The following is a 14,022-nucleotide window of genomic DNA, read 5'->3' as shown; positions in this document are numbered from 1 at the left end:
CCATGGAATTGGGAAGAGAGATATTACATTTACACAGTGAGGTTTGGTAGAGGTTATTAGAAAGAAAAGGTTCAGGATAGATTAATTTCTGTTTCAAAAATATGTCCATTTTTTATTGCTTTTGCTAAGTAAATATAACCATGTTTTAAAATTAGCCTACGCATTAGTATAAAGTTAAATATCATAAACAATTACATGAAAGAAGTAACTTCAGTCATTAAAATTAGGTGAGACTCCACATTTCAATAATGACATCTTAACAAATTATTAAAATTAAAATGGTAATAATGCATGAAATGATAAGATTAAATATTTTTCTTCTCAAATATTAGTCATATCTGATGTACTAAGTAGACCAAACTTTCAGTGTAGTTTTATATATATATATATATATATATATATATATTTTATAAGTTTTGATGCTTTTCAAACAACAATTTAAATTATACCCCCCCCCTCCATAAACTGCCTGCTATTGTTGATATAAATTTTATGCAGGATAATTCCTTCTTGTCATGAAGTCTACATGACTCAGTCTCCTGCCTGGTGTATCAAAGTTTCATAGATTTGGATTAGAGGGTATCACGGGAAGCTTGTGCTTTAACTCAGATAATGGTTGGTTACCTTTTCCCTTGTAAATGAGTATTAAAATTCCATTTGTCCAAGTGGCTATTTAGAGAGATTAAAATTATTATCAAAACTCAGTTACCCAAAATTATTTATATATTTTTTTTAGTAAAACATGATAAACTATTAAAATTCTCTCTGAGAACTTTCCCCTCCATTTTCCCCTAAAGGTCATTTTTAATAATCACTTAAAAATGAGTTATCCCAAAGCCTACATGTTTTTATGTTGTACTAGAGGCCTGGTGCACAAAATTCGTGCATGGGTAGGGTCCCTAGGCCTGGCTGGCAATCAGGGCCGATCAGGGCCTTCTGGCTGCCGGCTGGGGCCTCCCTTCCCCAGCTATCAGCTGCTGGCCATGGCCTTCCTTCATTCTGTACTGCCCCCTGGTGGTCAACACATGTCCTAGCGAGTGATTGAACTCCTGGTCTCCCAGTCGAAATCCCGAGGAGACACTTTGCATATTAGGCTTTTATATATATAGATTGTTATGATTAAGAAACCGTTTACACAGATAATTGATTGATAGCATCATGGTCTGACCCATTTGACAATGATTCCACTTTGACATAAGCAGTAATAAATAAATCTGCTTATTAACAAACAGTTTCTTATTTTGAACTTAAGAGATAAGGAATCTAAAGTAAGATATATTCCCCTTTTGGTAAAAAGTAGGAATAACCCTCATACAAAGGCGTGTCTGTGGTTCCCTGTCTTTGGACACGTAAGAATTGGAGGCAAAGAAATGTGGACTTGGAGAAGTCTGGAGCCAGCTTGCTCCCTGCAGGCTCAAGATCAACCATCCCACATAGAAGAAAAAGAAGAAGAAAAAAAAAAGCAAGAAAAAAAAAAAAGTAGGAATAAAGAGTGAAAATGCTCAAATACCAGTACTTTACCTAAATTATGAAAGTGAGATTAAGATAAATGAGAAAGGTGGAGAAAATAAGAGATCTGTAAGTGATAAAATATTTTTTCTATGATCTCATTATTTAAATAATGCCTTATTTGTATTCCAGGTACAAGAGTGTGGGGCATTTTTATCTGTGATTAATTATGTTTTTAATTTTTACCTGTGATTAAAATATGTTTCTTTATATAGTTTATAAAATAATCATTGCATTGCAAAACACACACACACAAGCACAAATATAATACTTGGCACTAGAAAGTGATATCTGTGGTAATCACTGCAACAGGCCTCAAGGACAGTGCTTGACAGGGCTACCTGGCAACAAACCAATGAGAACAAATCAGAGACCCATACCTCATGATCAGTGTGGGGACTACTGGACAATGAAGTAACAAAAGCATGATGTTGCAGAATGACAGTGCATTCGAATTGGGAACAGCATGAGAAAAGGGCTCAGGAAGTCACAGGAAAGCCTACAGAGTTTATTTCTGTAAGTCCATCACTTGTTTAATTTCTAACTATACAAAGTATTTTATAGTGACAGATTATAACATCTTTTACATCCAAGTTTTTCTAACATATAAAAATAAGAACTTTCAGTCACTATCCTAAAATCAGTATGCGTATTATCAGGCCACCCCAACATTCAGGATGGCCAAGGTCTACTAATACTCTCCTTAGGTAATAGGCTAAGGTTAAATTGTCAGAGTCTATCCAGGAAGTTTACTAAATTCCCCAGGCTCTATCAGCTACCTGCAAATATAAATTTGGGTCACTGTCACTGGAATTCTACTGCCTCGTTATGGAAAATTAACATAGAAAATTCATATTGCTTTTTAAAATATCATCCTAAGAATTTTCTCTCTTTATTTTGCATTTTTAACCTATCTACTTTCTTTCATTTAAATTTGTTTTAATAAATTGACTTTTAATTGTACATTTCTGTATGTATTTGAAATAATTGCGGGCAGGTTGTTTTTTATTTACTATTGTTTACCTACTATCTATAGTAATATCAGCTATACTTAAAATTCTCAATTTATTTGGAATGAATGATTAGTAGTACAAACAATTAAATTAGTAGTACAAAGAATTAAATTCTCACTTACTCATCATTATTTTCCTCTACATGGCATAGATATTGGGGGGGGGGGACTCTTAACTATTCTTTTTTATTTTTATTTTTTATTTTTTAAATTTCTTTATTGATTAAGGTATCACATATTTGTCCTCATCCCCCCATTCCCATCCCACACCCCTCCTCACGCATGCCCCCACCCCCCTGTTGTCCTTAACCATTGGTTAGGCTCATATGCATGCACACAAGTCCTTTGGTTGATCTCTCCCCTTTACCCCCACCCTCCCCAACCCTCCCTCTGAGGCCCAACAGTCTGATTCATGCCTCCTTGTTTCTGGGTCTGTTCTTGTTCATCAGTCTATGTTATTCATTATTTCCCCTAGATGAGTGAGATCATATGCTATTAGAAATACACTTATAAGAACCGAAAATGAGAAAAGCAATAATGGTTATACTGACAGGCAAATGAATCAGTCTGTAGTGAGTTTCTTTCTGGGACAACAGTTCTTTTGAGACCCAATTTCAATGTCAAACAGTTCCTTATGTGTACATGTCAGCAATGACATTTCAGTTCTGGATGGTGGACAAATGGTGGTAATGCAGGTCCGACTCCCTCTGCTTTGGTCCTGGGCAACCTGCAATGACGCACAGCTGCTAACTGCTAGTATGGGAAGGCGATGTCGGCGTTTTCCATCTCTGGACTGCTTCTCTTCTGTCTTCATGGCTGGAGTAGTCCTGTCGATTCCTCTCCGTTGCTGGAATCCACATGGTCTCGGAGTTGTTTTCTGAAAATATACAATCATATTCTTGACCAAAAATTAATAAAGGAATATTTTCTATAAATTTGACTTGGGATCCTATTTCATTTTTTGCCAAAATGATTTTCCTCTGGCTTGTTTTGACACCTTGTGTGTTTTTCATGGGTGTCTTGCTTTTAGCCTTACAATTAATTTTCTAAAGTATTAATTTTCTAGATGTAATTTACTTACAGGATATTTTTCCTTACATGATATTCTTCTACTATCCCCCCATTTCTTGATTTAAATATTAGGAGGCTTTTGAAAATTTTATAATGTAGTCTTGATGGCGTTTAAATTTTAATTTTTTGCACTATAATATTACTGTTTTAGGTTCATTACATGGTGTGCAATTTTATCATGAGATGAACTACCAATAAAAATTTTTTTCCAGATTTGGATCACCCCCAGTACTTATAATAGTTCCTCGCACCCTTGGGGATAAAGAAAAATAAAAAAATAAAAATAAATAAATAAAATAAAAAATTTTTTTAAAATCATCTGTTTGGTGCTTGGAGACAAACGTAACACATCTCTTGATATTTTTGAATTACAACAGCATAATATACAATTACCCCAAGCAAACTTACAAACTGATTCTTTGAATGTCTGACAGCAATTTAAAAAGGACATGTAAGGATTTAATCCCTTTCATTGTGTAGAGGGCCCCCTGGGAAGGCACCTGAGCATTCTATATTGGTCCCTCTTACCCTTTAGGCCAAGAGGGACCCTCTTCTCATAATTCAATTGCTCACAGCTGTTGCATGAGCTCTCTGTTCATGTCGAGGTTGAAGTCTCGTGATGACTGGTGCCATGGATCTGTCTCTCGCCCAGTGGGGCAAACTGAGCCCTCCCTGGAGAAGAAACCCGGGTTCCCCAAGATATGTGATCAGTGCTGGGGCCCTGCCAGCAGGCGAGGGGATCCCAAGGCAGGTGCTGAGCATGGAGGCCACGGGGGCATAGGCTACCAAGGAAACAAAACTGAATCTCACGTCACCCTGCTTGGCCCTGGAGGATGGCTGGTTAGCCAGAGATGGGTAAGATTCCTCAGGGAAGGAACAACCTAAGACAGGCACAGTAGCAGTGGGGCCATCAGGAGAGAACTTGGGGGTCAACAGAGGTGGGGCACAGAACCTCACCCCCCCCCAACATTGCAGGGGCCTGAACCCTAGCCCCTTCTGAGGGAGGTCTCCTGCCCCCATGGCTGCTTCGTGCTTCCCATGCCCAGCTCAGATCAGGACCCAGGTGACCGACAGAGATTTGGCCGACAGCAGCTGCCCTCTCACTCCAACAAGAATTGTTTGAGTTGTCTTGTACCCATGGTGTGGGGAAGTTGGTTTACGATATCTAAATCCAGTCTACCACCAGGAATGCTCAGGACCTACTCAAGAAGGCAAATAATCCTTTCCACTAATATTTACAGGGTAAAATAAGATTGTTGTTAGAGTAATAAATTTGACAGTAAAATAGTTGTCAAGTTTTCAGGCAAATTTAAATTGGCTAGTTGAAACAAGTGACTATGCTAGAAAAATTAATTGTACTGGACAAAAAGGTGTTCCTAAAGTGTTCATTAACTATTCTTATGAATGACTTTTGAATTAGTTTTTAAAACAAGAATTAACTTCTGTTGAAATTTAGGTGTTACACTAAGGTTCAAAATTATCTAGGAGTCCTTGAATTTTTTAATAGTTTATTTTTTAGGACAGTTTTTAAGTTCATGGGAAAATTGAGGGGAATGTACAGGGAATATTCTATGTACCCCCTACTTCTACACATGCAGAGCCTCCCCCATTACCAACATCCCCCACCACAAACATACATGTGTTACAATTGATGGACCTGGATTGTGTCATCATTATCACCCTAGTCCATAGTTTACATTAGAGTTCCCTCTTGATAGTGTAAATTCTATGAGTTTTGACAAAGGTATAATGATATAAATGCGTCATTTGGCATCATACTAACTATTTTTACAAATGTGAACATCCTCTGTGCTCTTCTAATTCATCCCCCTTCCTCTATCAGCCACCCATCTTTTACTGTTTGCATAGTTTTGCCTTTTCCAGAATGTCATGCGTGTATATAGAAAGGAAGATTTTTAGAGTAGCTTATATCACTTAGTAATGTGCATTTAAGTTTCTCCATGTTTTTACATGACTTTAATCTTTTTTAAAAAAATATATTTTATTGATTTTTCACAGAGAGGAAGGGAGAGGGATAGAGAACTAGAAACATCGATGAGAGAGAGACATCGACCAGCTGCCGCCTGCACACCCCCCACCGGGGGATGTGCCCGCAACCAATGTATATGCCCCTGACCGGAATCGAACCTGGGACCCTCCAGTCCACAGACCGACGCTCTATCCACTGAGCCAAACCGGTTTCGGCTACATGACTTTATAACTCATTTCTTTTTGGCATGAATTTCATTATTGGAATGTACAATGGTTCATTTATCCATTCACTTACTGAATGGCATCTTGGTTGTGGGTTCTGGATTTTCTACTTGTGTTTTACCATAAATGAGTGGCATAACTTGTGTAAATAATTTTTTTAAAGTTTTAATATGGATTTAAATGGCCAATGACATATAGGTCTTTAAATATACTGGTTGCTTTGGGAAATATGAGGAGGTATAATGAACAAGGTGGTAAAAAATTCATCTATATCCCAGGTCTCAGGACTCTTTCAGTAAAGCATTTTAACCCCTTTGCCTTCTTTCCTTTGTTTTGGGTAAATACACATAATATGGAAGACCAGACTGCATAATTAATGATGCACCGCATTTTCTGTTTTATTTTCTTGATTAAATTTAAAAAGAAACAGCACAATATATTTCTCTATATTTTATACACTTTTAACTGTTCTTAATAAGATATAAAAATTTAACTTTTCAATAAATGCCCAAACACAAAACTCAATAGAGTGGTATTTTATGTTTTTTAGAATTATTAAGATAAATCAAATTATTTTATTTCCACAAAATTGCTTCAATTACATATATATAAGTTTTTTCTCTCTCAAAGTATAAAAGGCTAATGGGTAACAGAATATAGTGTGCTAGAGAAATCTATTACTATATTTTAATATAATTCAATTCAAGAATATCAGTTTCTCAATATGATTAAAGAAAAACAACTACTTATTTTTAATTATCAAATCCATAAATAACTACATAATATAACTATAATGACTATTAATGTCTTTAAATAATAATAATATATAAACAGTATAATATAAAAATTGTATTTATTTGTTTAGGTTTTCAAGCTAACTTAAATGTAGGGGGTATAATTTCAGTTTATTAAAGAAAAAAGTAATACATTAAATATCATGTTGCATTACATTCCTGAGAAGGTAATACAAAAGTTAAGAAATGTAACTTTAAAACAGAAACTATTTAAAAACAGGTTATATTAGTATTAGAAAGATTGCTGACAAAAAAAAACACACTTTTGTTACATTTTAGGAGAAAATCTGTAACATTTTGAGATTTTTTTTGCATGTCAAATACTTTTATTTAAAATACATATGCAAATCTATTAAAGAAAAAATTTCTCAGACATATCATGATTCCTAAATTAATTTTTGAGGAAGGTTTGAATGACAGCTAGGAAGCTTTCTTTTTCCAGTTCTATAGCTATTTCATAAAACTTAAAATGAAATAGGCAAATCCGAATGCTCTTTTGGAAATAAATGTCAGCAAACCAAATGATATGTGAATACATTATTCCATGTTCTAAAGAATATATTTACAACTTACAGTTCTTTAAACACAGAAGTTAGTACAGATTTAACTTCTTATACACAAAAATATGAGATCACATATAATACTATTTCTGCCAAAGCATTGCTCAATTAAACTTATTTCAACAAATATTACCCATCTATTATAAGATTAAGTATATAATCTAGATTGAAGATTTTATAAAAATATGAGTAATTATCCTTATAATGTATTAAAATTAACAAGTTTGATTTTTGCTGTGTCTTAGACACCCTTGAGGTTATGTACCCACATTAATTTATTCATCACAGCATTCTTATGTAGTAAATGTTGTTATCTATGGTGAAAATAAGGTTCCTAAAAAGAGTACATCTTAAAGCCACAGAGTTAAGAAGTTGTCCTTTTAGCAGTTTGAAATCTGGCTTACCATACACTAAACTAAAATAAATACTTTATTTTTATTATTTTAATTAAATTTATTAGGGTAAAATTAGTTAATACAATTATATGGCTTTTAGGTACACAATTCTATAGTACATTTTCTTCTACTGTTATTATCACTATAATTTTTTAGAATTGTTTTCCATTGACAGAAAAATTGAGCAGATAGTAAAGAGTTCCCTTGTTCCTTCAGCACAATTTTCCCTATTCTTAACAGCTTAAGTCATTATGGTACATTTGTTATAATCAGTGAACCAATACTGGCACATTATCATTACCTAAAGTTCATGGTTAATTTACATGATCTTAATCATTCCCTAATGTCCTTTTTCTTTTCCATATCCCACTCAGGAATCCACATCATATTTACCTGTCATGTCTTATTAGGTTCCTCACAAGCATGTCAAACTCGCGGCCTACTGACCGCATGCTTCATTTATATGGTCTGTGTTAGCTTTTGAGTTTGACATGCTTATACCCAAGACAATTTCTCAATCATTGTTTTTCATGACTTTACAAGTTTTTAGATATTTTGAAGTATGCTCTGCTAGTGAATTTTACATAATATTTTTCTCATTATTAGACTAGGGTTATGGGTTTGAGGATAGAAGATCACAGAGGTAGGGTACCATTTTCATCACACCATATCAAGGATACACACTGTCAACATGATTTATGTTGTTAATGTTGACCTTGATCACCAAACTGCGATAGTGTTTGTCAGCTTTCTCCACTGTGAAGTAATGCTGTTCCCCCATTTCCAGGTTGTACTCGCTATGGGAAAGTAGGTATACACAGCTCACACTTTAGGTAGTAGGGAGTTATGATTCCTTCTTTTATTTTTTTCAATAACATTTAAAAGTGTAAAACACATTCTAAGTTCATAGGTAGAATATTAAACAAACAATGGGCTGGGTTTGGCCTACAGACTCGAGTTTGCTGACTCCTAAACTAATTTTATGATTTCTCTTTCTGTTTATTATAAATGATATATACAAAATGTTAAAAAAGGTATATGGTAAAATGTAACTCTATGAGGCTTTTCATTATTACTTCAATGACATTTAGGTTTAGAATATATTTGAACTAATATTTCAATGTTAATTTTTAATCTGCATTTTAGTACATGCTTAAATACTACAAATATATGCTATAAAGTAGAAATTATAAACATATAATTTCCAAATTGTTCAACAAATATCCAAACTATATATTAAGTGATCACTTTTTGGGATAGAGAGATTTGAAATCATTCTTGGTCCACCAAAGGGATTCTTATCCTTTTCTTGATATAGCTCACATTATCTGCACTTTCTAATGATTGATTAAAGAGAAACATGAACATATTGTTTATAAATAAAATGAACCCTAAGTAGAAAATAAACATAGTCTAAGTGCTAAAAATTATCAGACCTAAATATTCTTAATTTTTAAAAAATCAAATATCTATATATTTTTAGTTGTTAGTTTTTTGGAGGTCTCTCTCACTTCCTCTCTCTCTCTTCTTAATATTTATTTATATTAGTACTATTTCTTTATCTCTCTTTATCTCTTTCTATGTCAGAACTTGTAAACAAAATATTGGATAGTGCATGATATTTCAAGTCTCAAATTTATATCCTCATTAGAAATAGTATGCTTTTTTAAAGATAAGGTTTTATTTATTCAGGTGCTGTTTGAGGTTGTGAGAGAAAATTCAAAGCAATATGGCATTTAAAAACTTACCTGATAAAACAGAAAGATAGGAATACTTACGAAGATATAAGATTTTAAACAAAAATATATGAAACGACACATAGTGAGAAAAAAAATACATATTTTTTTCAATTTATACATATGACATATTTTAATCCTTCTACTAGTTTCATAATTATCTCTAATGATGCTATTTTTAAATTTCCAATTTCTCATTTAGAAATCTAGTCATTAAATATTTTATGGTATCACTTGTCAAATATAACCAAAATCTCCTGGTCACATAATTAATTTCATTACAAAACACCTCCTAAGTTAGTTTTAACCCAAATCAACTTGGTGAGGAAGAGAACTTATAGTGCTTGCCTGAAATTATCTTCAAATTTACAATCTCAATCTCTCTGAACATTCTCAAGTCACCTACTGCTTCATAAGTAAAGACAAAGCTATTAATCCATGTATGGACCTAATTAATAATTGTATGTTCTTAAAAACAAACACTATTCTTCTCTTAATATCCTTAGATAGAGGAGAATCAGAACTGGTAAAGAATAGAAGAATGTGAAATCAACTGCCCTCACATTATGACTACACAATTTGATGGTGATATGAGAAGTCAGAAAATGTGTACTAGCTATAGTAATAGTATTTCAACCCAAGCAAAATAACTACTAGTACTTTGAGGCTCTAAGCATAGACCACTGGCTTAAAGTTTAAGTTCCTATTAGCTACTTAGTGACTCTTTGAAAAGCTATCATGGGACAGCTGTATTTACATGAAGCTAAATGGGCTATATGTTTTAAACTGTCTCTGGAGACAAAGAAGATATTATATAATGAATGATAAAGAATCAATTCAACAGGAAGATATAACAACTATAAATATACTAGAGGCCTGGTGCATGAAAATTCATGCACTGGAGGGGGGGGTCCCACAGCCCAGCCTGCCCCTTCTCACAGTCCAGGAGCCCTCAGGGGCAGGAGGCGACCCGGCGATCAGGGAAAGGCGACGCCTCCATCAGACCGCTGCTGCTGCCACTGTCAGCAGTGCAAGCCTCGGGCGGCCCTGGTTACCTGAGCCTCAGTCAGCCTGGGAGGCTGGGCAGCCACCCTCCGAGGCTTGCCTGTGCCTCTGGCATTGGCTGGGCAGCCGCCATCTGAGGCTTGCCTGTGCCTCGGGCCGGCCCTGGGCGGCTGGGGGGCTGAGGGCCTGAGGAACTCTGGAGGCAGGTGCGCGAGGTGGGCTCCGCTGTGCCACGCGCCTGCCGCCCCAGCGGGGCTGAGGGCACTGGGCACCGCCATCTTGTGGGCGCTGGCATTTTTGAGGGTGTGGCAGTCAAATTAGCATATTCCCTCCTTATTGCCTGTGGGCGCCACCATCTTTGTGAAGGTGTGATGGTCAATTAGCATATTCGCTCTTTATTAGATAGGACTAGAGGCCCGATGCATGAAATTCGTGCAAGAGTAGGCCTTCCTTCCCCCTGCTGCCGGCACTGGCTTCCCTCTGGCATCCGGGACCCAGGCTTTCCTCACAGGCCCAACTTTGTCTGGAAGGACATCTAGTCTAATTAGCATACTATACTTTTATTATTATAGATATATTCACAACATAAGAGTGCCTAAATACATAAAACAAATGTTGATAGAACTAAGGCAGAAATTGACAGCAATATAGTAATAGTAGGAGATTTTAATACCTCACTTACAATAATGGATAGATCACCCAGACAGAAAATAAACAAAGAAACATGAACATCTTGAACATCTTGAAAAGATGTCCAACTTCACTAAAGATCAGGAAATTCAAATCACAATCACAATGAGATATCACCTCACATCTATTAGAATGGCTATTATCAAAAAGACAAAAGATAAATGATGGTGAGGATGTAAAGAAAAGGGAACTCTGTACTCTGTTGATGAGAATATAAATTGGCATAGGTGTTATGGAGAACTATAGGGGTTCCTCAAAAAGTTAAAAATAGTAATACCTGGTGATCCAGCAAGCCCACTTCTGGATATATATCCAAAAGAAATGAAATCAAGACCTCAAGGAGATATCTACACTCATTATGTTTCACACCTAAAACCAATCCTGCCGAAACCGGTTTGGCTCAGTGGATAGAGCGTCGGTCTGCAGACTGGAAGGTGCCAGGTTCGATTCCGGTCAAGGGCATGTACATTGGTTGCGGGCACATCCCCCCCGGTGGGGGGTGTGCAGGAGGCAGCTGCTGGTCTATGTCTCTCTCTCATCGATGTTTCTAGCTCTCTATCCCTCTCCCTTCCTCTCTGTGAAAAATCAATAAAATATATTAAAAAAACAACAACAACAACAAAAAAAAAACAATCCTTTCTATGTCAATTATATCTCAAAACTTATTTTTTTAAAAGCATGTGTTTTGCAACAATATGAATGAAACTGGAAGTGAAATTTTGCTAAGTGTAATGAGCAAGATGCACAAAGACAAATACTGAATGATCTAACATATATGGAATCTCAAATAGTCAAACTCATAGAAGCAGAGATTAAAAAGGGGGCTGTCTGAGACTGCAGGAGGGGGAAATGGGAGCTGTTGTTCAAGAAGTATAAAGTTACCATTATGCAAAATAAGTTCTGGTAATCTAATGTACAACAATGTGACTATCTATAATAATAAAAGGGAAATATGCTAATTAGATTGGATGTCATTCCGGATGTCCTTCCTGATGAAGTTGGGGCGGGGGGGGGGGAAGCCAGTCCCAGTCCCGGGTGTCTGCGGGTGGCCTGGGGGAACCCATCCTGGGTCCCAGGTGCCTGCGAGCAGCCCGGGGGAAGCTAGCCTGAGTCCCGGTGCCTGCCGACAGCTAGAGGAGGGAAGCTGGGTCCCGGGTGCTGGAGGAAAGCCTGTGCTGGAAGCTTGGGGAAGGAAGGCCTACTCTTGCACACATTTCAAGCATCGGGCCTCTAGTCCTATCTAATAAAGAGGGAATATGCAAATTGACCATCACACCATCACAAAGATGGTGGCGCCCAAACCCCTAATCCCTGTCAAAGTACCCCAGTCCTTTCAGCCCCCCTGGAGGGCGGGGGGGGGGGCAGTAGATGCATGATGTGACCAGACCTGCCCTCAGCTCCCAGCCACTCAGGGCTGGCCCCAGGTACAGGCAAGCCTTGGATGGTGGTTGCCCAGCTGCCCAAAGCTCAGGTAACCAGGGCTGGCTGGGGCTTGTGCTGCATGCAGGCAGTGGCAGCAGCAGAGGTGTGATGGGAGCATCACCTTCCCTTAATCACTGGGCTGCCTCCTGACTCTGAGGGTTCCCGTACTATGAGAGGAGGCAGGCCGGGCTGAGGGACCCTCCCCTCCAGTGCATGAATTTTCAGGCACTGGGCCTCTAGTTGTTAATAATATTGTGTGATGTAACTGAAATTTTCTAAGAACATATATCTTATGTGATCTTACCACATTAAAAAGGTAACTGTGTGAGATAATGGATATGCCAATTAACTTGATTGTGGAAATTATCTCACAATGTATACTAGTATGTATATTAAATAATCAAATTGTACAACTTAAAAATATGTGTTTTATTTGTTTATCATAACTCGATAAAGCTAGGGAGAAAAAGTGAAAGGGTTAAGTAAAATATAGAGAATCAAAGCCAAAACAAAACAAAAAAAAGTTGGTTTCTTTAAAAGACTAATAAAATAGAAAATTAAAGAAATATAGCATTCTACAAATAACATGTATATTGAGTATGCTAAGTGCCAAGATCAATTACAATCATTTCACCTTTAATAGCTCAGTTTAATGCTAATTTCCACTGTATGTTGTTATCATTGCTACTTCTGCCTATCTAATTTTCAGGCACATAATAAAAATGCAATGTTTCTATCATGTTTGTATTTAGGTGTGGCCATGGGACTTGCTTTTTCCAATTAAATGTGATCAAAAATGGCATTTGTTAATTCTGGCATTTATTTCCAATTAAAAGGCTTTGAGAGCTATTACATAATTTACCATATTTCTTTCTTACTAAAGGGGAGTGTGCAAAGGTGCATCAGAAAAAAATTATACAAAAGTTTAATATTAGAAAATAAGGCAAAAAAAAGGTGGATGGTATGTCCTTCCAAAGGCATATAAAGGTGGGGCTACTTAAAGGCTGTCTTGGGAAGTACATTACGTTTTTAAGAGGTTTTGGTTTTCAAAACATCTTCAAGCCTGTAAAAATTATATCACCCTGACGTAAAATAATCTTTAAGGTCCTATTCATCTGTTGGTAAGAAATAAGTTGAAAGAGCTCTGTGATCCCCTAGGAAGTATATTTTCAAAAACCCACTTCAGATATGACAAAAAAATTTTTTTGGCCAAGATTCTGAAAATGCATAAACTACTAGCATTTTTTCCCCTCAAGATTAATGTACTATGAATATTGAAGGGAAAAATGTGTAGAAAATGGTTTAAAATTCCGAGAAGAACTGCTTTTACAGATGTATGTGTATGTTTTAGATGAGTAGTGACAGAGGTTTTGACTTGGATAGTAGATAGTGGCTGGATTGTCATGGTGAGTGTGAGTGTGTGTGTAAAATATGGAGAAAAATTGACTCTCTGCCCTGACTTTTCACCTGCCATTGCCTTCAAATTTTCATTGCCTGCCTACACACCAGTGATAACTCATACTACTATTGTAGGTAATCTATATATGTAAAAGCCTAATATGCAAATTAATTTTCCCTGCGGTAGTTTGACCAGGAGACTGATCTCTCGCTATG

Source organism: Cnephaeus nilssonii, assembly GCF_951640355.1.
Source record: "Cnephaeus nilssonii genome assembly, chromosome: 8".
Classification (NCBI taxonomy): domain Eukaryota; kingdom Metazoa; phylum Chordata; class Mammalia; order Chiroptera; family Vespertilionidae; genus Cnephaeus; species Cnephaeus nilssonii.
Note: the sequence above shows the minus strand (reverse complement) of the source record.